Source organism: Bos grunniens, chromosome 1 (genome assembly GCF_055505025.1).
Source record: "Bos grunniens cultivar Pamir isolate PY7600 chromosome 1, Bosgru_T2T1.0, whole genome shotgun sequence".
Taxonomy (NCBI): Eukaryota; Metazoa; Chordata; class Mammalia; order Artiodactyla; family Bovidae; genus Bos; species Bos grunniens.
The window spans coordinates 105535261-105558426 of NC_141165.1; the positions used below are offsets into that span (position 1 = coordinate 105535261).

General features: G+C 39.1%; 2 pseudogenes; both read right to left on the reverse strand.

The window, feature by feature from the left end:
* Positions 1 to 4856: 4856 nt before the first annotated feature.
* Positions 4857 to 10247, reverse strand: LOC147380056 (uncharacterized; annotated as a pseudogene).
* Positions 10248 to 20610: 10363 nt separating this feature from the next.
* Positions 20611 to 20996, reverse strand: LOC147380057 (phosphatidylinositol N-acetylglucosaminyltransferase subunit P pseudogene; annotated as a pseudogene).
* Between the last annotated feature and the right edge of the window lie 2170 nt (positions 20997 to 23166).

A 23166-nucleotide genomic window follows, 5' to 3' on the forward strand; every position in this document is an offset into this window, starting at 1 on the left:
GGAGTAAGAGTCTTTTACTTTCATGGCTGCGATCCCCTTCTGCAGTGATTTTGGAGCCCAAAAAAATAAAGTCTGACACTGTTTTCACTGTTTCCCCATCTATTTCCCATGAAGTGATGGGACCAGATGCCATGATCTTCGTTTTCTGAATGTTGAGCTTTAAGCCAACTTTTTCACTCTCTTCTTTCACTTTCATCAAGGGGCTTTTTAGTTTCTCTTGACTTTCTGCCATAAGGGTGGTGTCATCTGCATATTATTATATAGAGGTATAGAAATTGGCTTTATGATAACAAATAGCAGGTCCTTTAACATTTGAAAAGAAAAAATGATATTTACTTAACATTTTGATTTGTAAAGACAGAATTTTTAAAACAAATAGTTTCAAGATTTTTTTTTAATGTGTGTGTGTGTAAAATCCTTAGATGATAACAGTTTTCTAAAGCTAGTGGATTTCTTCACCCCACCCCCAGCTACGGTGCACTTTGGCCTCTAACAGCCCTCAGGCCTGGAGCTGCTTTGACCTTGGTGCAAAGAGAGTGAAGCTAGGGCGACCAAACTAAATAAATTAAAATAAAGTCAGTGGCTTTCTTAGTCAGCATTCCTAACCAATTGTGATAATAACAAGCTTTTCACCCTGGGATGTGTTATCTGCTGCAGGTAAATGGATCATGAACAAAGGCCATTGCTTCATTATGTGAGACAGAATATGTTGTTATTACATTTGCAATACCATTTACATGGAAGCTTATTTAGAAAATCTATAAGTGCTTACAAATCATTGAATATTTGCCGTTAAGTCCATAGGGTGAATACAATGAAGCTATTTCCTTTGAGTTAATAGTGATTCACTGAAGACAGAAATCATAGCCATCATGTTTAAAGGTACATGAGTATATAGGAAAGGAATAGGGCCTCCAGTTCACGCATCATGCCACTTCTTTCTGGAGATTGCCTTGGGGAATAATATTTTTTAAAATATAGGTATCCATAGAAGATAGGAATAGCAGATAGATCATTTGCTTCTCACTGCTCACATTTGCTGAGGGTCTTATAAAGATTTTCCCCAGGCACATGAATCAGTTTAATAATGACTGCTGCCAGTTGGTTGCTAGACATCAGACTGCCAGCCTACTCAACAGTGTTGCCATCTGCTATTTGGACTCACAGTGTGCGCTGCTATGCACCACCTCATTAAGAACGGGACCCTTGTGAGCTATAGACAGTAGCTTATTCAAGTGAGCTAAGACAAACTCCTCCCCAAGCCATGTTTGTAGAGGCTGTTACATCTCATCTTATTTGGAAATTGCTCTATGCTGGTTATGCCATCTGATAGCTCACTGTCTCTGATCATTTAAGTGCAAGTCTTTCAAGCCAGCTCCTTGTTTCAGAGCAGTATTAAAATACAAAAATGATTATTTCAAAGATTTGTAACAAATATTTATTTATTTATTTATTTTAGTAATACATGTTGAGATAGTATTAGTGGCTTGCCAAACACAAATATTTAAATAAGTGTTTTATAATTCACTGGACTCTTTTAGGATAGACTTCCCAGTTCTGAAGATCTACTGCCTAGTTTTCGTTTCTTGGAAAATGATTTTCAAAGGCTTTCATTATACTTCAAAGGCTTTCATTATACTTTTCCTTTTTCTTCTCCCACTGAATATCCCAAGGCAGCAGTGAAGACAAAATCTTTGTCAGACAAAAATGACTGCATTTCATCCAACCTCACTGATCACCTTTAGCATTTTTACGGGATAAATGAAAATTTATTTGCATAGGTCATATAATATTTAGATCTTCTCCACCTGCCTCAATATCTAATGGATTCTGTAGCACTTTCAGAATCAGACAAGGGTCTTTCCTGCTGGCTTGGTGGTAAAGAATCTGCCTGCCTATGCAGGAGACACTAGTTCATTCCTTGGGTTGAGAAGATCCCCTGGAGGAGGAAATGGCAACACACTCTGGTACTTTTGCCTGAGAAATCCCATGGACAGAGGAGCCTGGCAGGCTGAAGTTAATGTGGTCGCAAAGAATTGGACATGACTTAGTGACTAAATAACATCTTCTCAATATTGACCTGATTTCAAATTGCAAAGGGCTCATGGGCTTGTGTTCAGGCTCAGGCACCCCTCCCTCACGTCCCACACAAGCACTTAGTTCTCACACTCGTACTTACCAGCATCAAAATGTTTCCTATCCCTGAGCTCATTAGATACTCTATGAAGAAAGGCTTTGGTGGGCAAACAGAATTGGGAAGTGGGGCATCTCAGCCTGGGTTCTCTAAGATGCAGACTCTTGAGATGAAGCGTAACCTGCAGGATGTTTATTAAGCAGAGTGCTTGTAGAAACCAGTATTTGTAGGAAAGAGGGAAAGCAGCAGGAATGGATAGAAGGAAAAACTGTGTTGTAATCCAAATCCAACAGCAGCCTTGGCCAGCAACCCAAGAGCTCTGGGGTCAGAATGACCTTCAGAGGTGTCCTGAGATGGGCAAAAGGACAACTTCATCATCTTGCACTGGCAGGTTATTGGATATGGGCAACACCACAAAGGGTGAGACCTCAGTTGAGCAGTTCCCTGAAGCTGAGGCAGTTCCCAAAGAAAGCAGACAGCTATAGGCTGCCTGCTGACAGTACTCCCAGCAAATAAGGAGCTAGTGCTTCCTTGACAGGGGATCTGAGTTGTAGATCACAAGCTGCCACGGGAGCCAGATAATCTCCTTGGAAGAGTTGTGCTAAACTTCCACATATGAATGGCTTTGAGAATCTGGCCCTGAAGAAACCTTCCAGCTTTGTTTTTTTCCTACCATCAATTCACATCCTATGGAACTAATGTATCACAGAACATAATATCATAAATTTCTCACTAGTCTTACAGTGCCTTGCAGGCTAATAAGAACTAAGTATAGATGGTGTTCTCCACCCTCCCCTGCCTATAGGTCCTGCTTGAAAACTTTGGTGTTGTTATACTAAGAATGGGATTACAAGTCACACAGTCAGGTGTGTGGAAAAAGGGGTTCCCTGTTCTTTACTGTTCTTAACTCATTTTTCAAGCTGTCCTTCTGCTTAGTGGTGCTTCTCCACTGACATTGCCCTCTCGGCTGACATCTGATGAGATTCCTCCTGAAATCGTGCTGCAGTCTGGGACTCTTGCTCAATTTCAGCCTTCCTTTCTTTCAAAGGGGTAGACATGTTAGGTAGTCTGAAGATTCTGCCCCTCTGGCTTCCTCTCTTTTCAACCCTTACAGGCATTTCCCCAAGTACATCTCTTATACATTGAATCCCATATTTGCATGTGCTTCTTGGAGGTTCTCGCAGGTAGTTACCCGATGATCAGCTTCATGATACTGAGGCTTGTTTTTTGAGCAAGTCTAGTGTAGATTTTATCATCAGGCTAGTTTAGAGATACCACGTAATGTATAACTTCCTGAGATCCGAGTAAAAGTTTGGAGTTCTCTGTGAGGACTCTCCACTATGGCTCGATGGAGTGCTACTTTGGGGAATTGTTTAGTATTTAGCAGTGGGTACAGTGGGATGTGTAAGCAAATTTCTGGGAATGTTTTCTCTGCATACCTTCTTTCTTGCTGATACTCTGCCTTGAAAACTCAAGACACCTGTCCCATTCAATACCAGTCTTGGTCTCCTCAACTCAGCAAGCTCCTCTGCTCTGCTCAAGCTCCTCCTCCTGCAATGTGATCCAGAGTGCTTAACCCTAGAAAGGCAGGACAGTGTAGGGTCACCTTGTTTCACCTGCTCAGTGACCAGTCCTTTGCTTTCGGTTGTCCAGTGTCTAAAAAGCTGCTTCACACAATTTTTTTAGCTTCTTGAAACTTTGACAGCTAACCATTTTGTAAAGTTTCTAAGATACTTAGATATTTAGAGATCTAAATTTCCAATAAGCATATGCTTTCACAGCATCCCACCAAGTTTTGATATGTTGTATTTTCATTAGAATTCATTTCAAAATATTTTCTAAATACCACTCTGATTTATAGTTTGACTCAGTGATCATTAGTGGTATGTTCCTTACATTACTATCATTTGGGACATTTTTTTAAACTTTATTTCTGATTTCATACTCTTATAGGATGTCAGTCTTTTGAGATTTGTTCAGATGATTTGTGACCAGTCATATGGTTAGTTTTGGTAAGTGTCCTGGGTATACCTTCCCTGGTGGCTCAGATGGTAAAGCGTCTGCCTGCAATGTGGGAGACCTGAGCTCAATCTCTGGGTTGGGAAGATACCCTGGAGGAGGAAATGGCAACCCACTCCAGTATTCTTGCCTGGAGAATCCCAAAGACAGAGTAGCCTGGCAGGCTCCAGTCCATGGGGTCGCAAAGAGTCAGATGAGACTGAGCAACTAACACTTTCATACCTTAAAAGAGCATGCATTCTGAAATGTGTGGATGTAACGTTTCATGTCTAACATGTGTGCACTGTGCTAACAATCAGCAAACAGTAGGACTCAAGCCATTCTAAGTAACTCAGAAGTTTATTCCTATTGATGGTGATTCCAGACCAGATAAGAGGATGATTATGCTATCACATGGATGTAGGCAGAAAGAAAATTATTTCTGGTAAAATGGAACTTCAAAGAGGAACCCCAAATCAAAATGTGCAGTTATCCCCCATCCCCTGCCCCGATTCCAACCTATATTAATACCAACCCTTTATGTGATGGAAATTATTCCAACATTTTTCATTCCTGTGTTCCTACCAGTGTTCCCTTCATTGGTTGTAATTTCTATATCGCTAGTGCTATGTAACAATAGAAGACAATATCTTAGGAAAAACTAATGACATTTATAAAGCTCATAGAAATATAAGAAATGGTTGATTTTATTTCTCCAATTTATGATTACTTCTCAGATTACATGAATTTAGAGGATATCTAATCCTGCTATCCAATAGAGTAACTTAAGTTTTTTCAAGTTCTAATGTCACTTTCTATTTCTTATGAGCATTACTCAAGGTTAAAACTGTTATTAACATACAGCTTCTAGGAAATACATTTAGCCTTCCTATTTAGCCCTCTGCCAAGCTCTGTTCTGGACAATGAAATTGCAATGATAAAAAGGAGAGAGAATATAGATTTAGACAAGGCTAATGGCACATTCTCTAGGCTTCAGAAATGCCTCCTGTGCACTGCCTCCCATGTCTTCCACCTCCAATTCCAGCTGTGGCTTTGGTGAACAGCTCTGGGCAGGTTTCACCCTGCTCTGTGCTGACAGTGCCTCATCTCAGGCGTGTATCAAGAATCTAGCTTCTTGTCCTGAAGCTTCTCTGCTGCAGCACGTGTGATGCTGTAGCCCAGTGAGGCTCTCCACATGGGGGTGTTGCTGCCCCATGGGAGCAGCCCTCAGCACACAGGTGAGATCAGCTGACAGATAAATGCTTCTTCTTTTCATCCCTCAGGCAGACAATTCTGAGACACAGTTTAATTAGGGTACTGGGAGGGTTCTGCACTAAGTAGCCAAGAACACTAGTGGGTACTAACACTACCTTTTTTGCCTGGACATTCTTTCCTTTTCCACCTGTTTTCTCCCCTGTCTCATCCTTGTTCCCTGGGACCACATTTCCAAATAGAATATGTCTCTACCTTTGTCTCAGGCTCTGCTTTTAAGAGTAGTCTAGATGAAGACAGTATGCAGATAGGTTGTTGGTAGACTAAATAACACAGGAATATAATTTCCCTTGACTCTACACATGCTACAAAGAAACACTTATTTAGTTGGGAGCACAGATTATGATAATTTCGATGATTTTCCATCTTTTTCCTTTTTGAAAGTTCATCATTGATCCTGATGCCTGAAGAAAAAAAAAGTTGGTACAAATTAGCTTATAATTGAATAGGCAAATTTCTTTGTGATGACAGCTCTAAGTATTTTTTCTTTGTGAGGCAGCCCTCAGCTATTTGATTGGATTTTTCAATCTAATAAGGAGAAGCCCTCAGTCTACTTAATGAGGTAAAGCTTTTTGTTGCTTTGGAAACAACCATATCACATTTCTTATTCTCTTTGGTAAAAAGCTGGAGCTGTTAGCACTGTAATCCTTTTTTCTAAGACACTCAAACATACTTTAAAAATGTAAAAATTACTGGAGTACTGTCAGAACTTTCTTATTCATGAAACACTGAAAGAATATCTTGAAAGATTTAGGGGTTATTAGGAATACACTAAGGTTGCCCACATGCCATCTCTGAGAAGAATGTTATTGTCAAAATTTTTTACTCATTTAAGGTACTGAAGACACTACAGAGAACAAAATTGGTAAATTCCTCTCCCTCCTCACTGAAACTTATATTTTATGAGTGGGGAAGGTGAGACAGTAAGGAAATTAAATAATTAAAATATATAGCACTTCAAATAAAGGCTACAGATAAAAATAAACTGGGGATGTGGGAATGAACATGCAAGTTTTCTGTTTTGTTTTGTTTAATTTCTAGGTCTTACTGAGAAAATGATGTTTGAACAAAGACCTGAGGAGGAGAAAAGCGTCAGTCATATGGATGTTTGGAAGGGGACCATTCAGGAAGCAAGAAAAGGCATCCCCAAAGCCCTCAGATGGAAAGATGCCAGAGTGGTTTGAGAGAGGTGAAGATTAGAAGATGAGGTAGGAAAGACAGCAGTGGCAGATCACATGAGAGAGGGGCTCTTGATGGATGTAGGGCCATACAATGCACTGGGGGATATTCTGAAAACCTGGGAGGACATTTTGGTATTACTATGATTGGGTGGTACTCTGGGCTTTAGTGGGTAAGCAAAATTTATGTTAAAAGTATAGTAATGTGTGGGACAGTTCCACCAAACAAGGTATTTTCCCCAATTTTGTGTGCCTTTAAAATGTTCTACTGCTCATTCATGTAGATGTAGAAGTTTATTTATGCTCACTTCCAAATTCCATTCTTGGCAAGCGAGGGTATCGGGATCCACTCTCTTCCTTGGAAACAAGCAAATATCCTGGGTAATACAGAGTTGATCAATTTTGGGAAGCTTCTGCCAATATTTTTCAAACATAATTCTGTTCCAGGTTCTCTCCTTTTGCTTTTTTAGGAGTTAAATTTCATATATTTTAGGCCACTTGATACTATTCTTATCAGTCACTGCTGCTTTGTTTATTTACAATATTTTTGTCTCAGTGCACTTATATTTGGGTGATTTCTAGCAACCTGACTTCAAGTTTAATGATGCTTTCATGATTGTGTCCAAGATATTGTATTTTTCAGTTGTAGGACTTCCATCTCACAAAAAAAGATCTGTTTCTCTCTTGAAATTGTCTACTTCTTCATATATTACATCTTATTTTTGTAAGATTCCTTAATATATTTGTCATGGTTAAAGACCTTGGCTATTAATTCCAATATCTGTACTGATTTATGTTTCTATTGATTCATGACAAAGGTAACACTGCAGGGCAATGAGAAAAGAAGTCTCAAGAAAAGCATCTGGATCAGCTGGACAGCTACATGAAAAAAAAAAAAAACATTAACACTTACTGCCCGCCATACTCCAAAATCGATTCGTGGTTAGTGGATTTAAAGATGCAAAGAAAAACATGTTTTTATATGGTAAAATAGTAGAAGGTTCTTGTAGGCGATGGTTTCTTAGGATAGCAAAGGTACTAACCATAGAAGAAGACTGACTTCAGTAAAAGTTTAAAATTTACAGTCATTAAAATTTAACAAGATGGTTAAAATGCAAGTCAGATAAGAAAAAGTATCTGTTTGATTGCAGTACTCATAAATGAAAATGGACTCACATCTAGAATATATAAATCAAACAGAAAAAGACAACCCCTCCAAAAATGAAATGAAGACCTTTAAGGCATTTTACTAAAGAGGATCTTCAGATGACTAATAATTACATGCAAAGACACTCTTTTCCCATTAGTCATCCGAGGAGTGTAAATTGAAACCACACAATCACCAAATGTTGGTGAGGGTGTGGAGCAGTGAAAAGTCTCATCTGCTGCTGGTGGGAGTGTAAATTTGAAAATTGTTTGGCACCATCAACTATAGCTAACCATGTATATACCCTATGTTGGAGCTATTCTACTTTTAGATATATATCCCATAGAAATATGTATCTATTCGATACATATATAGCTTTAGATACATATAATATGCTGATTAAGTATAATGATGTTCACAGAAGTATTATTTGTATTTCTAGCTCCAAACCTGGAAATAACATGAATATTCACTATCAGTATCAGGAACCAATCACAATATTTAGTATCAGTATAAGGGACCAGTTTTATGAACTGTCTAGAATAGGCATATCTATAGAGGCAAAAAGTAGTTGCTTCGGGCTGGAGAGGATGTAGGGTAGGGGAATGATAGCTAAAGAGTATGGAGCTGTTCTGAGGTGATGAAATGTTCTGAAATTGACTGTGCCTGCCAGTGGTTGCACTTATCTGTAAATATACTACAAAAATATTAAATTGTACGTTTTAAATGGATGAAAATTGCAGGGTATGGGAACTATATCTCAATATAGCTTAAATTTAAAAAACAATAGTATTAACGATAAATTGCAGTATATTCACACAATTAAATGCTGTACAGCATAAGACAAAATTCATAGACATTACATGCAACATTGAATGAGTCTCAAATGTAATATGGAGAGAAAGAAATATTACAAGAGGAGGATATTTACTGATTAATTCATTTCACATGAAATTAAAGAAAATTTACTGATTAATTTAGTTCACGTGAATTTAAATAAATTAAACTAATCTATGAATTTGAGGATAAGACAATGGTTATACTTGGGAAGAAGCTGCCCTTGACTGAATATGGGGCTGGAGGAGCTAGGTATGCCCTATCTCTTGATCTGGGTGGTGGATGTAAGGATGTGTTTGTGTTAGCCTTCGAAAGTTTATTGAACTGTTCATTTACAATTTGACCACTTTGCTGGATTTTGCACTTCAACAAAAGTTGATTAAGAAACATTTCTTAGAAATCCAGTTCAGTAAGTTATCCTATTCATATACACTTAAAAGACCAACTAAACAAATTTTGATAGTTCATTTTTGTGGCTTGGGAGTATGCTAAATTTTTATTTTCTTCTATCTACTTTTCAGCATTTCCCAAATTACCATAGTGGGCATAAATATATTACATTTATCAATAGAAAAAATTCTATACAATGACAAATACAGTTGATACTGCATTGTGAGATCTTCTTGTATTGTTTATCCTCACCTAGTTTCAGTGTAAGGACTGGTTTTTGCTCCTAGATAGGAAGAGACTGCCCTTTTAGAGTGAAGGATGGTGTGGCTGTGGATCTGGGGATTTCCTAGCAGCTCTGCTGATTGCCAGGAACTCACCACTGGCCACACTCATGAAGGAAAAGCAGAAGTGCAGGTGTAGGGACCCCAAAGATGGCAAGCTCAGCCTCGGTAGGCGGGGCCCAGTACACTCGGGGGTGGGTCGTAGTCCTCTGAGCCTATTGCAAAACCGTGGTTGAACTAGGGGCTAAAGCTCTAGCCTCCGTGCTGGGTAAATTGAAAGACTGTAGCCTAAACACTGTAATCCTCATGTTTCTGTGAAGTCCGAAGCTAAGAGCGTTTTATTTATTTACATTTTTATGAGACTGTTAAAAGAAAAGAAAAGCGACAAAAACGACTGTTCCTGGCCTGCAAATCCTAAAACGTCTGCTCTCTGGCTTTTTTACAGAAAAAGTCTGCCGACTCCTTAGGAAACTCTAGGCTGAAAACTTTAAGGTATTTAAAAATGTTACCTGGGTAAGCTCTTCCTGACGAGAAGCTGGGTGTGGAATGAGCCTACCAGGGCACTTTCGGTCCCTGGTCAGGAGATGTAGTACTGCCCAGGCTCGTCAGACACAGGAAGTCAGAATCCACTAAGGAAAGTGTAAAAGCCCACCTCCGAAGAATCCAGCCTGGGAATGGCCAGGCACGAGGGACCAAACACAACTGGCTCTTCCTGGCGAAGGATAAATGCTCCAAAGGATAAACGATGCTCACTGCAGCCCTCCGCGGAGCGCAGAGGAGACGGGGTCGAACTGGGAAAGCAGCGTTGTCACTCACGCAGAAGCCAACGGCGCGCCCTGAGGCGTTCTCTCTTCTCTCCTCTGCAGTAGGCAGCCGCGCGGACTGCGAGGTCCCGGTGCACATCCGTAACTTTTGGACAAGCGCCGCGTGGGTGCGGCTGCCACCCGGCGCCTGCGCAGTGGCTGCTCGCAGGATCCTCCCATCGCGCAGGCTCGGCGGGTCAGCATGCCCTGGAGGAGTGCGACCCTGCTTCGGTAGCCCATGGGGGAGGAAGCAGGGCGGAACAAAGTGTACGGTGTTTTTTTGCTGCACAGTTTGACAGTTGTGAATACTATATCCCTTCACCCTTCAATATTACGGATATTTGAACTGAACAGAAGACAGTTTCATTTCATTCAGCCTAATATCTCGGGTGTGTGTGTGTGTCTTAGTTGCGTAGTCGCTCAGACGTGACAAATTGTTTGCAAGCCAGTAGACTGTAGCCCGCCAAGCTCCTCTGTCCATGGAATTCTCCCGGCAAGAATACTAGAGTGGGTAGCCCTTCCCTTCTCCAGAGGATCTTCTGGACCCAAGGATCAAACCTAGGTTTCCTGCATTGCAACCAGATTCTTTCCCGGCTGAGCTACCAGGGAAGCCCAATATCTCAGTACTATCCCTTAAGAATAAGGGATTCTCCTACATCAGGGTTTGTCAACTGTGGCGCTGTTGATTTTTAGCATGATGTTTCTTTGTTGTGAGGGGAGTGGGGTCGCCGTCTTGTGCATTGTGCAATGTTTAGTAGCACTCCTGGCTTTAGAGGCTGCTAGACACCAGTAGCAACCCTCCCCTCCCCTGCCCTCCCCAACTTGTGACCATCAAAAATGTTTTCAGACATTGTGTGACAGGGGAGGGGAGGGCAAAATCCCCCCGATTGAGGACTACTGTCCAATAGTATCACAGTGGTATGTCATTAGGATATATATCACTAGATTTTTCCAACATAGGGAGTCGGAATGCACTAAACATTGGTACATTTCTGTAATTTAATATATAATCCATATTAGAATTTCCTTGATTGTCCCCCCCACCTTCAATCCTTGCTTCCCCTGTACTTGTTTGTAAAATATAAATTCATGATTTAACAAGGATCACGTATTGATTTTAGTTACCAAGTCTCTAGCTTCCTTCAATTTAGACTACTTCCTCAGCCTTTTTTGTTTATTGTTTTTTTCTGGCATTGGCTTTTTTGGCAAGTTCAGACCAGTGCTTTTCCAGAATGTCTATTTGGATAATCAAATTGGTCTTCACTGTAAGATTCATGTTAAATTTTTTGGCTTTTATTGGCTGAAACTCCACTTGGGTAATGTTATATCCACTTTTTTCCTAGTTCAAAGACCTACTTAGCTGTTCTAACAGCGTTTAATTTTCAAAAGTCCACTTATCTCCCAGTGATTTGAGATATCACTTTTATCACATACATAAATTTTCACATCATTCTTGGCTCTACATTTATATTTTCTATTTTTTCCATTGATCTGATTGTCTACTCAAGTGCTAATAATATACTCTTCAAACTATAGAAACTGTATATTTCAATATCTGGTAGAGCTAGTTATTGACAAAATAGCTTATTGCTGTTTTCTTATTTTGATTTCCCGGTTTTGGGGGAAATAATGTTGCTTATTTATTTCTTCCATGTACACTACAGGAACTAGGAGTTCACAGGATTGCCTTCCTCTGTACTGCCTCATTAACCTAAACATACTTTGAAACATACTTTGAAAAGTGGCATTAATTTATAATTTTTTATTATTCAATTGAGGAGCAAGGTTTATTTTTCCTTTTATTCGAGTCACAGTTTTCTATCTTTCAGAAAAGCTTCAAAGTTTTTCTCATATAGATTTTGCACAGTTCTTATGACATTTACTCCTAGGATAATTTTTTGGTTTATTGGTAATGTAAATAGAGTCATCTCCTCTATTTTCCTCTATAATTGCTTATTGCTTAAATATATGAAGACCCTGAGTCCCAGTCTCATATTGGAACAGTCTCATTTACTGTTCCACACCTAGAACGAGACATTTCTCAAAAGAGTCTTCATTGCATTCACTGAAAATGGTATTTGGTGACCACACTCTGTGCATATAGGATCTTCATGACTGAAAGGCTTATTGTTACTTCTCAGAGTTATAAATACAAAATGTAGGAATTATGTGGTTTTTCAAAGAAAAATAAATCATAAATTTGTGATGTTCCAATTTTAATGAAAGATTACATAATTTTCTACTTATTTGATTTCATGTTGCATCTCTTTTCTGCTGAAAAGCATGATTCCGAATGTTAAATAATTGCGTATTTACTTTTTCCCTTAACATATATAGTAGTTTCAAAATAACAGTACCAATGTGATAATGAATTATAAAAGTGCTAAATGCAGTTTGATACAGCTAGATTTGCTCCAGGTTGTTTTCAAGTATAGATTGCTTAATTAAAAAGAAAATTAAGTCCAAAATGTAAAAAAAAAAGCAAGCCTTAAATATTTATAACTTTTTGAGTATAATATCCAACTCATCTTCTCTCATTTTTATTGATATAAATTTTTAAATTCATGAATCTTTTTCTGGACACTTTTTAGCAATATCTTGTAAACCCTGATATCATGTTTTCATTATTTTTTTTCTAAAAAATTTCATTATCAGTTGTTGTTTTTCCTTGAGCCAAGCTAAGTTTAATAGAAAGCTTAAAATTTCAAGGTGGGAAGATTTTCTTGTGCTTTGCTTGTTATGGATTCATACTTTTATCGTGTCATTGATGGAGAATATTATTTGTATTTTTCTTACTGTAATTTATTGAGGTATAGATGTCTCTGTATGTAACTATAGACTCAACTATTATAAGTGTTTTTGGTACCATTTTTGGTCTCGGACCAAAAGAAGTATACTAAAGTCTACTATTATTAAGTATTTCTAGTCTCTTTGACTCTCTTGTAGTTTCTGCTAAGTGAAAGAAGCTACTGTGTTATTTGCTGCATATCTTTCATAAATATTTTATTTTCACTGTGATTGTAGCCTTTAAAGTTGTAAAGTGCTCTTTGACCTGGTAATAGGCTTTGGTCTAAATTCTGTTTAATTGGATTTCAAAGTATTAGTTCTTTCTTTGTATTTTCTTGGTATACCGTTTTGCCTCCTTTCATTATTAACATTTATGAATTATTTTGTTTTTGGTATGTGTTTGTCTTTTATGTGCAGCAAAAAGTTGGATTTTGCTTTACAATCAACTGCTTTGTTTGTCCTCGTTTATGGAGGGGTTAAGTCCCTATTAGTTGATATGTTTGGTCTCAGATAACTCATCTTTATTATATTTACATGCAATATGTGACATATTTGGTGATAAGTACTAATGAGGAAGATAAAGGAGGACAAGGAGTATAGGAAATGCTGGGGGAAATTTTCTATTTTAAGTAGGTGGTCAGGGAAAGCCTCATGGAGAAACTGACTTTTGGACACACTCTTAAAAAAAAAATTATTTATTTGGCTACTCTGGGTCTCAGTTGTGGCATGCAGACTCTTAGTTGAGGCATATGAGATCTAGTTCCCTGGTCAGGGATTGAACCCAGGGCCTCTACATTGGGAGCAGAGTGTTAGCCACTGGGCCACCAGGGAAGTCCCTGGACATACTCTTGAAGTAGGTGAAGGAATGAGTCATTTAGATAAGTGGAGTAAGATTTATCCTGACTGAGAGAACAGCAAGGCCTAGAGACACATGATTACTGGGTGTGTTTTCAAAGACCAGCAACGAGGCTGGTGTGACTGGAGTGCTGTGTGCAGCTGAATACTAGGAGACAGGCCAGAAGAGTATCAGAGTATCAGATAGGGCCCTCAGTCTCAAGGAGGGAAGGAATATCCCTTAAACAGTAATTTTGTTGCCAGATGTTGAAATAATATTACTTCTGCCATCCCACAGTAATAAATTAATAACTCTGGGAATTTCAGCCTAAGTGGGAGAAGCCAGTCTTAGCGGTTTTATGTTTTAAGGCAGAACTCAAATTATGCGTGAAATAGTTTAATTTCTGCTGATTTTGAAGGTTGGATTATGAAACACCTTCCAATGCAGTGGAAATGATCCTTGAATATATTCTCAAATCTTTGATGTTTTAGTTTCTACATTATATTCTACCCCCAAATTCATCAGCTGTAGCTTCACAACTTCAGCTTTTTTTGCCATTTAGCTGAAGGTGTGAATTCACAGGGGAATAACTTTATTGAAACATAACAGTGAAATGTATCTTGACTAATAAATGTTTAAAAGGCAGAAAAATATAAAAATTCTAATCAGAGATGCTTGACCAAAGGCTAGCACACAACATAGAAGTTTTTTTGAATTATTTTAAAAAGTATTCAGCTTAAAACAGTTTTTCCTTTTATACAGATATCTGTTAACTGCATGACAGAGAAGGTAAAATGAAATGCGTGCATCTATGTGGGAAGGCTTAAGGGTATATTAAGTCTGTAATCCAGAAAAACTATTTTCAAGATTGCAATGGATGGGAACAGAGAAGGGACAAACTTTAAATACAGGCAGGATTACTTGTCTTTTTGTATTTCATTTAGCTGCACTTTAATTTTCTTCTTCCTCTTTTTTTTTTCTCACCTTTTTTTTTCTTAAGCTAAACTGGCAGTGAAATGCTGTCTGAATAAGTCACAACTCACAGAAAACTGAACAGTGCATTGTAAAATAGGACACAAAACAAAAGACTTCATCTAAGAGCTGAGATCATCGGGCTGGGAAACACAGACCCAGTGCAGCAATTCAACAGTGTTTCTCAGAGCCTGAGACAATTTCACAATTTTTGATATGCTATTGCCCCCTGCTGTTCACAGTGAAGTACTGACAACAGAAATAGGTTTTCCTAACACTCCAGGGTTTTAGTGCAATATCATGCTATCAGAGAAAGTTAGACAAAGCATTTCAAACATTTCAAATAGAATAATTTAAGGAGTTGTTTTCTAAAAAGCTATTAAAGAAATCCCAAAGCACCTTCCCTACTTCCCAATATATCGAAAAGAAATGTATGATTCAGTTAATTGAATGAATCATGCAGTTTCCTCTTTAAGTTTCTGAAGAGAGCAGAGCACAAGGCAATTGAGATAGCTTGGAAAAAAGCTGATGAAGTGAGCAGAGAAAATGGAGTGCAAAATGTGCCAAAGGAGAGGGTCATGAATAATTTACATACAACAGGGGTGAAGCAGTTCAGTCCTGAACAGATCATTCACATTTTTCCAAGGATGTTGGATAAAACTGTTTTGTCTCCACAGAAGAGCATGGATGGGCTATTTGTGAGCCTTCAGGTCTTCTGCCCCTTGTTCTTGGGTTTGGTCATGGAAACTTAAAACCATTAGGGTATGAATTTGGGTCCCTGAAGCAGAGCAGAAGGACAGAATCCTTGGAGCTGATTTCCTGATTTACTCTGTCATTTCTAAAGGGGTCAGGTCTATCTCCTGGATGGAAGTCGGTCCATGTGCAGATGTGTGTGTTTGAGCATGGGAGATCATGTTATTTGTTTCAGAACTGTAGCAACTGTGGGCTGCTAGAATAATCTGTATTCCAGCTCTTCCATGGGATTAGGTAATAAGGTGCTGCCAGGATCCCCTCACATTCAGTAAAAGCAATTTAAAAAGTAGGGGCCTTGTTTCAGCATTTGATTTTTGCTCAGACTCTTTCTCCATGAGGAACATGACTAGAGAAGTATCTTTTAATATTTAGAAAATCACATGCATATTTATATACAAAATTACATCCTGTTAGGATAAACCTAGAAATCCAGCCTGAACTACTCCTCAAAGATTTAGATTTGGCTCTAGATATTGCTAAGAATGCTGTTTCTAACTTCTAAAGTCCCTACCTCAAATCACAAATGGTGGAATTTGAGAAAACATTTAAATTATTTATTTCAGGTAACAATAAGCTATTTCCTTAATACTTGAGGTAGTTGCATTCACAGTGTTGATTTTAGTGCTTATAGCATTTTGTTTCTCTCTCTTATGTGACATTTTAATGTTTATTTACTCACTTAAATTTATATTCTTCATTATGTGCTGTGCTTAGTCGCTCAGTCGTGTCCGACTCTGTGACCCCATGGGCTGTAGCCTGCCAGGCTCCTCTGTCCACAGGGATTCTTCAGGCAAGAATACTGGAGTGGGTTGCTATGCCCTCCTCCAGGGGATCTTCCAACCTGGGGATTGAACTCAGGTCTTCTGCATTGCAGGCGAATTCTTTACTGCCTGAGCCACCAGGAAAGCCTCTTCTTCATTAGGGCAGATGTTAAAGATAGGGTGAAAAATATGATAGACTCTGCCTTTAAGCTTTTTATAGTAATTTAGCAAAATGTAGAACAACAATATGATAATCATATAAGAAGGAGCCCAAGAGGTAGAAAAATAATCTCCCCATCCTTTTTCATTTTATCCTTTTATTTCATTTCTTCTCTTTACTATTTTATTTTATTTGTATTCATTTTATTTCTTAAAATTACAAATCAGGAAAGCTGACTATCCTTTTTATGTATCTTTACACGATCCCTAGTACTCTAGCACTTTATACAAGTGCTTTATACAAGTTTGCACACATTTGTAGTAAATATCTGCTAAATGAAATATGAGCACTTACTTACTAGGAGCCTTTGTACTATGCTGTGCCTATGTAAACTAGATACACATTTGATTTCTACAGAGGAGAAGAGTGAAATTAGGAGGAATTTATATAAACCTGGAAGGAAGTATTAGAAATATTTGTTTCTATTCAAATGCTAAAGTATATTTAGAAACCTTTTATTTTATTTATTTATTTATTTATTTATTTTTATTTTTGCCACCGCTGCCACCCTAGAAACTTTTTAAATGAGAAAAACTAAAACATCAAAATTCCACCATGTCAGTACTTGAATCTCTTTTTAATGATTTTCATAAATTGCATATGAATTTTCAATATTTCTGTCTGTGAAGTTCTTATCAGATCTGGGTATATGCAGCCTACCTGGTAGAAACGCAAAGATAGGTAGAGAGCAATGAATGATGATGCTTGTGTTTCAAAAGGAAGCTGAAACATTTTCTTTTTGGTCAAGAATTAATTTATCAGTGTTTCATTGTAAAAAATTCATAGTATATTGAAACATGCTTTTTGCCACCTTAATGGCATAACCCAAATTATCTGCTGTTATTAAATTGTTCTACTTAAATTGTATTGAATGCCAGTATCTAAGAAAACTGTAAGCATAAATGGTTTCTGAATTTCTTTGGATTACTGAGAAATGGATCTTCTCTGCAAATATACTATGTTATACTATAAAGTATATGAGGCTTCCCGGGTAGCTCAAATGGTAAAGAATCTGCCTACAATGTGGAGGATGCAGGTTCAATTCCTGCATCGGGAAGATACCCTGGAGAAGGGGGCAACCCACTCCAGTATTCTTGCCTGGAGAATTCCATAGTCAGAGGAGCCTGGCGGGCTACAGTCCATGGGGTTGCCAAGAGTTGGACATGACTGAGCAACTAATACACATGTACTGTATATTTAGTTTTGCACACATAGTTTCTGTAACTACTGATATAAAGATATCTATATAGAGTAATGTAACATTAGTTTATTCTATTAATGTCTGCTATTTGAGAACATTTGCAGTATTAATAAGGGCTTTGCTGGTGGCTGAGATGGTGAAGACTCTGCCTGCAATGCAGGAAACGTGGGTTTGATCCCTGGGTCAGGAAGATCCCCTGGAGAAGGAAATGGCAATCCACTCCAGTATTCTTGCCTGGAAATACCCACGGACAGAGAAGTTTGGTGGGCTATAGTCTATGGAATTGCAAAGAGTTGGACAGAACTCAATGACTAATACTTTCACTTTCACACTATTAATGGAACTTAGTCTAAGAGGGGCTTCTAACTGAATCTAAGTGTGGCGCTTGTGGTAAAGAACCCACATGCCAATGCAGGAGAAATAAGAGTTGCGGGTTCCATCCCTGGGTCAGGATAATCCCCTGGAGGAGGGCATGGCAATCAACTCCAGAACTCTTGCCTGAGGACCCCATGGACAGAGGAGCCTGGCGGGCTACAGTCCATAGCATCACAAAGAGTCAGACGTGACTTGGCACACACATGCTAAATCTAAGAAAAATTCAACTTAACATTGTTTTCTTTTTACATTTCACTCTGTGTGTGTGTGTGTGTGTGTGTGTGTGTGTGTATGCATTGAGTAACTTAGTCATTTCCAACTCTTTGCAACCCCATGGACTGTAGCCTGCCAGGCTCCTCCATCCATGGGATTTCCCAGGCAAGAAGAGTGAAGCAGGTTGCTAGTTCCTCCTCCAGGGGATCTTCCCAACTCAGGGATGGAACCCAAGTCTCCTGGGTCACCTGCACTAATAGGTGGCTTCTTTACCACTGAGTCACCTGGGAAGCCCTTTAATATTTTAATATTAGCTGTTAATACCAGAGATAGTCAAAATTATGATCACTATTATTCAGTTCAGTTCAGTTGAGTTGCTCAGTCATGTCCGACTCTTTGCAACCCCATGAACCGCAGCATGCCAGGCCTCCCTGTCCATCACCAACTCCTGGAGTTCACTCAGACTCATGTCCATCGAGTCAATGATGCCATCCAGCCATCTCATCCTCTGTCGTCCCCTTCTCCTCCTGCCCCCAATCCCTCCCAGCATCAGAGTCTTTTCCAATGAGTCAACTCTGCATGAGGTGGCCAAAGTACTGGAGTTTCAGCTTCAGCTTCATTCCTTCCAAAGAAATCCCAGGGCTGATCTCCTTTAGAATGGACTGGTTGGATCTCCTTGCAATCCAAGGGACTCTCAAGAGTCTTCTCCAACACCACAGTTCAAAAGCATCAATTCTTCAGCACTCAGCCTTCTTCACAGTCCAACTCTCACATCCATACATGACCACAAGAAAAACCATAACCTTGACCAGACGGGCCTTTGTTGACAAAGTAATGTCTCTGCTTTTCAATATGCTATCTAGGTTGGTCATAACTTTCCTTCCAAGGAGTAAGCGTCTTTTAATTTCATGGCTGCAGTCACCATCTGCAGTGATTTTGGAGCCCCCAAAAATAAAGTCTGACACTGTTTCCACTGTTACCCCATCTATTTCCCATGAAGTGATGAGACCCAGATGCCATGATCTTCGTTTTCTGAATGTTGAGCTTTAAGCCAACTTTTTCACTCTCCACTTTCACTTTCATCAAGAGGCTTTTGAGTTCCTCTTCACTTTCTGCCATAAGGGTGGTGTCATCTAAATATCTGAGGTTATTGATATTTCTCCCGGCAATCTTGATTCCAGCTTGTGTTTCTTCCAGTCCAGCGTTTCTCATGACGTACTCTGCATATAAGTTAAATAAGCAGGGTGACAATATACAACCTTGACATACTCCTTTTCCTATTTGGAACCAGTCTGTTGTTCTATGTCCAGTTCTAACTGTTGCTTTTTGACCTGCATATAGGTTTCTCAAGAGGCAGGTCAGGTGTTCTTGTATTCCCATCTCTTTCAGAATTTTCCACAGTCTATTGTGATCCACACAGTCAAAGGCTTTGCATAGTCAATAAAGAAGAAATAGATGTTTTTCTGGAACTCTCTTGCTTTTTTGATGATCTAGCGGATGTTGGGAATTTGATCTCTGGTTCCTCTGCCTTTCCTAAAACCAGCTTGAACATCATGAAGTTCACGGTTCACGTATTGCTGAAGCCTGGCTTGGAGAATTTTCAGCATTACTTTACTAGCATGTGAGATGAGTGCAATTGTGCGGTAGTTTAAGCATTCTTTGGCATTGCCTTTCTTTGGGATTGGAATGAAAACGGACCTTTTCCAGTCCTGTGGCCACTGCTGAGTTTTCCAAATTTGCTGGCATACTGAGTGCAGCACTTTCACAGCATCATCTTTCAGGATTTGAAATAGCTCAACTGCAATTCCATCACCTCCACTAACTTTGTTTGCAGTGATGCTTTCTAAGGCCCACTTGACTTCACATCCCAGAATGTCTGGCTCTAGGTGAGTGATCACACCATCGTGATTATCTCGGTCATGAAGATCTTTTCTGTACAGTTCTTCTGTGTATTCCTGCCACCTCTTCTTAGTATCTTCTGCTTCTGTTAGGTCCATACCATTTCTGTCCTTTATCAAGCCCATCTTTGCATGAAATGTTCCCTTGGTATCTCTGATTTTCTTGAAGAGATCTCTAGTCTTTCCCATTCTGTTGTTTTCCTCTATTTCTTTGCATTGACCGCTGAGGAAGACTTTCTTATCTCTTCTTGCTATTCTTTGGAACTCTGCATTCAGATGCTTATATCTTTCCTTTTCTCCTTTGCTTTTCGCTTCTCTTCTTTTCACAGCTATTTGTAAGGCCTCCCCAGACAGCCATTTTGCTTTTTTGCATTTCTTTTCCATGAGGATGGTCTTGATCCCTGTCTCCTGTACAATGTCACGAACCTCAGTCCATAGTTCATCAGGCACTCTATCAGATCTAGTCCCTTAAATCTATTTCTCACTTCCACTGTATAATCATAAGGGATTACTATGTCAAAAATAATAAATGCTTGGTGTTAGTCTACCTACAATTCAGTTTTTGGTGTAAAGTTCTTTGGTTACAAGAAGGAATATTTAGTTTACTTCACTAATAGTTATATCTTCTAATATTGGATGGCCTCTTGGCATTTCTTCTGCTGTTGATTTTTAGCAATGTTATCTGTGATTACATGAATGGAGTTGACTCGTCATGTTTATTCCAAATAAGAGTATATAATGGATTACTATGGTAACAAAGAGGTAGACAAATAATGGAACTGCTGAATAATTTCGAGACCAATAGATTAAGCCTAAGGCGCTTAGCCAAGATTCAGGAATAAAAGCCCATCTGAGACAGAGTGTGCACCAAAATTGGGAGCTTAACGGAGAAAACCAAAGAACGCTCTTTCTGCAAATGGCAGCGGTGAATTTTCCACCATTTTTTCCCCTCTGTGGCTACGGACAATCTTGGGCCCTTCAAGAGACCACTCGGGCCCGTCTCTTGACAGCTTGGCCACCTGAGACCCCTGCGCAAGGGCGGATCAGGAAGCCGCAGGTGGCGGGGAAAGAGAAATTGAGGATAAGGCCAGGTGCAATGGAGAAGGCAATGGCAACCCACTCCAGTACTCTTGCCTGGAAAATCCCATGGATGGAGGAGTCTGGTAGGTACAGTCCATGAGGTGGCGAAGAGTCGGACACGACTGAACAACTTCAATTTCACTTTTCACTTTCATGCATTGGAGAAGGAAATGGCAACCCGTTCCAGTTTTCTTGCCTGGAGAATCCCAGGGACGGGGGAGCCTGGTGGGCTGCCGTCTATGGGATCGCACAGAGTCGGACACGACTGAAGCGACTTAGCAGCAGCAGCGGCAGCAGCAGCCAGGTGCAAAGGTACCACCCTCTAGAGCGCAGGCGCAGAGTCCTCGGCTGGAGCGTGTGAGCGGAGGAGCATTAACTATGCGTGGAAAGTTTGGAACTATTTTCTCGTGGTGGTGGTAAGAACTGTATTTTAAACAGCGTAAAGGCCTCTTTTAATTTAGTATTTCGGGATTCTTCTTCACATCAGGCATTGCCTGAAAGCCTGTTAGAAAGTGCTAACCTCGGAGTTTCATACGTGCGGTGGCTTCGTGTCGAGTAATATTATCCCAAGGCATTTTGTAAGTGCTTCATTGCATAAGGTGCCGGGCTAGGTGCTGATGAAGGAGATAGCATAGACTGTGTTCCCATCCTCAAGTTATTTTTAACAGAATGTGAGACGAATAAAAAGAAGTCCGAAAGCAAAGAATTAGAAGAAAAAGTGAGTAAGGTGGATAGCGTTTTGTTTGTAATTCAGTGAAATGTCTTTGGGGACGTTTGGTTAGTACCGGATGGAGTGGTTAAACCGTTGAAGATACAAACCTCAAATTATCCACTTGAAGTTGGAATTCGTGAATATAGATCCCTTCTATACAGCAAGGAATCTGCCCGTGTATCTCTCTCTCTCTCTCTTTTGCCTTTAATCCCAGATCTTCTCTGTCTGGATGACTGAAAACAATGGAAATTATTAGACCTCCTCATAATTAATCACTCTTACCAAAGCCAGATTGACAGATATGGTTGGGATTTAGGGGAAAAAAAATAGCCGATATAACTTGGAAAATAAAAATGAATGTGCTGCTGAGATGTTGAAAATATATCGTTAAATAGACTAAGAGACATAGGAAATAATTTATCTTATGTTTTAGGCTGGGTAGTATGAGGTTTATATTTAAATGATCTCTTCTCTCAATTCAAATTGCCTTAGGCTTTGGTTATTTAAAAATATTTTGTATTCATGAACACTTATTTTATAATTGATGGGAATGTTTGCTTGTGGCCCAACTCTAATTTGTAATCTGGAAAGTTGATTTACTTATTCATTCCACATCTATTATATATTTACTGTTTGCCAGATACGATGACAGTGATTGTCCTTCACATTCATTTTAGAGCATACTTAAAATTTTGTGAGGTTCATTTACCTAAATTCCAAGAAATTGTGTATGGAGAACAAATCAAGGCAAGAGCAAGTGGGTCTATTACATTTTGTCTAGATCTCTATTGTAGCACTTACCGAAATTTTGCCTGCTGGAATGAGAGTAGTGCATGGTCTGGAGTTGATCATCAGCATGTTCTCAGCATCTGACACAAAACTTGAAACCTGATAGAGACCCAACAAGGGAGATTTGGATGAATTAAAGCACCACATAAACATACATTGTTCTTTTTAAAGACGTGTTTATTTTTATTGGATATTAAGAAAAAGCAAAATCTTTTTGTTAAATCCCTTGTTTCCGAAAAATCTTTCAGAATTTGACAGAATATTGATCTGAAGCACTTTGACTTGACTTTGATCTGAAGAACTAAGATTCCTTCTTAGTGGAATCTGATTAAAATCATTTTTGTGATAATTAAGATCTTCAGGTCCCAGCTGAGTATTTGCTTGATATTTATGAGAACAAATATTTTATATTCATCTTAATATTTTCCAATTTTCCTGGTGGGTAAAACCAGAGTTTGGAGAAACGGTTCTTGTTTGGGAGATGCTAATGATGGTCTTTCTGAGAAACCCTTCTTATTCATCCAGCATTT